Genomic DNA, 4,444 nt, shown 5'->3' with positions numbered 1-4,444 from the left:
AAAATAAATGAATGGAGGAAAGATGCAAAGAATGAGGGAAGGAAGGAAGACAAGGAAAGAATGAAAGACAGAAGGAAATTAGATTGGACACTAGAAATGAAGAAAGCAGAACACAAGGAAGGAATGAAGAAAGGAAGATCAAAAGGGAGGAGAGAGAGAAAAGAGACTAAAAATGTTGGAAGGATGTACACAATGAATGAAGAAAGGATGGGAAGAGGGAAATGGACAAGAAGGAAAATGAATGAAGCAAGGAAAGAAGGAAGGACACAAGGAATAAAGGAAACAATGAAGGAAAGAAATGAAGGAAAGAATGAAGGGTGCAAGAAATAAAAGTCACAATGAAAGAATAATGAAGGAAGTAAGGACACACGGAGGGAAGAAAAAAAGGAAGGACAACCAGAAGCAAATAAAATCAAGCAGTGACAAAATGAAGAACAAGCAGAAGGAAATATTAAAGTAAGAGGACAATAAATTGCACAGTTCACCATTAAGTCACTCAAAGTTTTGTAAAGACAGATAACTATGTGGATCAATAAATATCCATGTGGACTAAATTTTATTTAAACCTAAGTTAAAAGCACAACTTTGCCCTGCTAAGCATTTATGTTAGAGATTTAGTACAGTAGCATTTTATTTTTAGCCTGTGAATGAGTTAATTCATTTTATATTTGACGGTATACTTTAACAAAATTACAGTGAAATGCTGCTTTTGATCAAATGTTGGAAAATGTAAGTTCATTCATATGATTGAATGGATATTTATTGTTTTTTATTGCTGCTCATTAAAATGTATTCAAATAGCTTAAGAATTACATATAACAGTGTCAGTGCGCAGCAAAGCCTTTGTCAAAATGTATCTTTAGTCAGGGTTAGCTACACTGTCAGCCTCTTATTCAAACAGTAGAACAAATATTGTGGAAAGCCTGTCCAGCCTTTGCTCCAAAACCTGCTCACCTTTGTCTTGTATGTCATTAATCTTACATGCTACCTCATATATATTTTGAATTAATTTATCTTTCTTCCTCACACAAACAAATTTCAGGCACTATGAATAGCTTTCAGTTTCAAATAAAGAGACCTAGAAACTGCCTAGAAACTAACTTTTCTTTAGCATTTCTATTTAAAATGCCACTTCTGAAATTGGACACAGGTGCCATCCCAGTTTTAGATCGCAGAATGAAAACACGTTGTCTAAACCGGTATTTACATGAGTGAATATCAACTCTCCAAGTGCGTATCAATTCATTGCAGAACTGCTCTTTAGAACATTGGTTAAAATCGCAGCCTACAGTTACAGTTTGACTCCTTCATTCTAGCATTGTCAGCTTCATATTATTGATGGCCAATAGCTAACCAAACACCTGTTGGTGCAGCACTTCAGTACAGGATGCTGCTGTGTATGATGCACAGATTCAGCTCCATAACCACCTGGGTCTTGAGTAATTCATATAACTGTCTGCTTTTACCAAATTGAAACAAAAAAATATTCTAGATGTAAATTGGCTGAATTACATTAATGCTATTTATGGTTACAATTACAGTATAAATAAGCATTCAAATGTTTCTTTAGTTTGCTATCTGTAAGTGCCTGTGACATCAAATTTTAATGATAAACCCAATTACATTGATGGAAAGGAAACATTGATACAATATTTTAAAAAGTAAATTCATGCCACTGAAATGAACGGTTGTTAAGATATATGGTCATAAATTAATATAAAAAAACATTTTCAAACTACTCCTTGTGATTTTGTTGCACTCTTTTATGACGTCAGAGGGGAACCCCTGCAGGTAAACTGACCGCTGCTACAATGGCCAGCAACACAGACAGCAGCGAAGAATCTGAGATTGGCTATGTGCACAATATGGCGACCGCTAACTTCCAGTCAGAAGTGTGAGGTTGAGAACTTCCGGGTAAACGTCCCTGCCATTCAGGTTGGATTGTTTTGATAGCAAGCAGTGGAAAGAAATGAGTATGTTAATTGTGCAGAGGAAGAAATTATGCTATCAGCGGGTGAGCGGATCGTCGCTACACTGTTCTGTACCTCGATGTTTGTGTGCCTCGCTATAATTCTAAAGTTAGCTTTCACAGCTTCCCTGCTGATAATGTAGCATGTCAGCAATGGCTAGCCAGAATCCAGAGAGTAGAGACACATGGGTATGTAGCAAACATTTCTTACCTGAGGAACTGGTAGATACACCGGGGTGGAGGAAATGGTTAAAATGGGTGCTATTCCCATCCAATATGAGTGGAACAACTACTCGTTGCCTGAGAAAAGACCCGGTGTGTCGGACCAAAGGCCTCGGGAAGAGAGTATTGGAGTAATGGCCAAGGAGTTACAGATTGAAAATGCGGCTCTGCACAAGAGAAGTGAACAGCTACAGAGCCAAGTGGAAGGGCTGCAGCTGCGGATTCGTTTTGGTTTGGAGCGCTTTGCACACTCAGACGACAAAATCCGGTTCAATGCCAGGTAAGTTTGCATTTTAGTGGGCTAATTACGCTGTGTTAACATATTGTGTATTGTACTGTAGTAATTTGTACATGCATTGGCTCAAAGTAAAAAAATAATTATATACATATATATATATATAGTCAGTCATTTTCTACCGCTTATTCCATAGTGGGTTGCGGGGAAGCTGGTGCCTATCTCCAGCAGTCTGTGGGCGAGAGGCGGGGTACACCCTGGACAGGTCACCAGTCCATCACAGGGCAACACACATACAACCATGCACACACTCATTCATACACCTAAGGGCAATTTAGAGTGACCAATTAACCTAACTGACATGTCTTTGGACTGTGGGAGGAAGCCGGAGTACCCGGTGAAAACCCACGCATGCACGGGGAGAACATGCAAACTCCATGCAGAAAGACCCCCGGCTGGGAATCAAACCCAGGACCTTCTTGCTGCAAGGCAACAGTGCTACCAACTGCGCCACCGTGCAGCCCATATATATATATATATATATATATATATATATATATATATAATGAGTTATATAGTTATATAAGCTACTGTTGGGACCCACAGTCATGGTTACAACATGAAAGATGCAGTACAGACTTTCCTGGAACTTTCAAAATAAATTGCATTAACCTACTTCCGGCACAGCCAGGAAACGGGGTAACTGCGGACGTCCTGTGACGTCACTGTCCAAATAAAAGTACCGCTCTTGCTCCTGCCTCTTCTGCGCGGGTCACACAGGGACCTGGACAGAGAGACCCAGCGCACTAATGTTTCTTTGCTGGCAAACAGACATAACTCTTCAACTGGATCCAATGGTGTCATACAATCATCGACCATATGCACAAAGTTAAGTACGAATTAAATACTGTCTGTGTATCCGGTAGATTTTTTCATGAACAGGAATTAAGGTACAAGCGTTGCTTGACTTTGTCTCTGAGGTTTACAGAGATTAACTGTTTCTAGAGAGTTCTCTAGAACTCGGAGTGGAGCAGTTTCCCGAAGGAGGACAACGGCATCGCATCACTGTGGTTACGGCAGTTAATGTGCAGTGTGGTCAGCGGACAGAGCGAGCTGCCCAGCCACTGCTCCGGAGGTTAGCTGGAAGCTAACACTTTGCTCACAGAGCTTCAAACGTCATCGTCGCCCGGACAACTCCTCCTCAACACGATTCAAACAAGGTTAGGAGTTGGGCAGAGAAAGATTTAGGATGAAATGATCTGAACGTTTTCATTTTATGAAGTTTGGTTTTGTTTGTTTTGAACTCAGCTATCTTGGTGCTAGCAGTCTATCTGCTCACCAAGTGCTCACTTTTGTGTTCTGTGTTTGTGTGTTTTTAAAGTTAAGACAAACTTTATTTAAAGGGTGATTTTAAGCACAGGAGATTGATCATAACGTGCCGTCCGCGCTTATGCATTTTAACCCTTTTTATTAACGCTTTTGTTAGCTTTAACTGCTAACAGGTAAGAACACGGGCTTGCTACTAAAGAATATTTACCAAGAAAGGTTGTTAGTTTTCAATCCAGTAAATAATATTTTCCTAAACATTATTTTGCTAGACTTGATAATTAACACAATTAAGCCCTATTTCTCCAGAAAGATTTGAATATTTTACCGCTTCCTTAATAATATTTCTTTGAATATTATTTTAATAGACAAAGGCAGCTAATGAGACACCGTTGAGAATTAGTCATCCAGAAGGTTGGTTTTATTCAGCAGATCATTCTTAAAACATTATTTTATTAAAATAATGTTTTACCTGATCTTGCATTGGAAATGGTTGTCTAAAGGTATGCTGATAATTGCCTAAGTTGGTTCCAAGACTAACTTAACTTCATTTCCAGATTCTTCAAGATAATCCTTGGTTCTCAAACATAAATATTGCATGGTAATGTTGCATCACTCTTTTGGTCATGGTTTTAACCTCCTTTAATCAACTTGTTTATATTGTACATAGTCCATTAGTCTTCCTTATTCTT

Source organism: Girardinichthys multiradiatus, chromosome 13, assembly GCF_021462225.1.
Source record: "Girardinichthys multiradiatus isolate DD_20200921_A chromosome 13, DD_fGirMul_XY1, whole genome shotgun sequence".
In the NCBI taxonomy this organism is placed as follows: Eukaryota; Metazoa; Chordata; class Actinopteri; order Cyprinodontiformes; family Goodeidae; genus Girardinichthys; species Girardinichthys multiradiatus.
Note: the sequence above shows the minus strand (reverse complement) of the source record.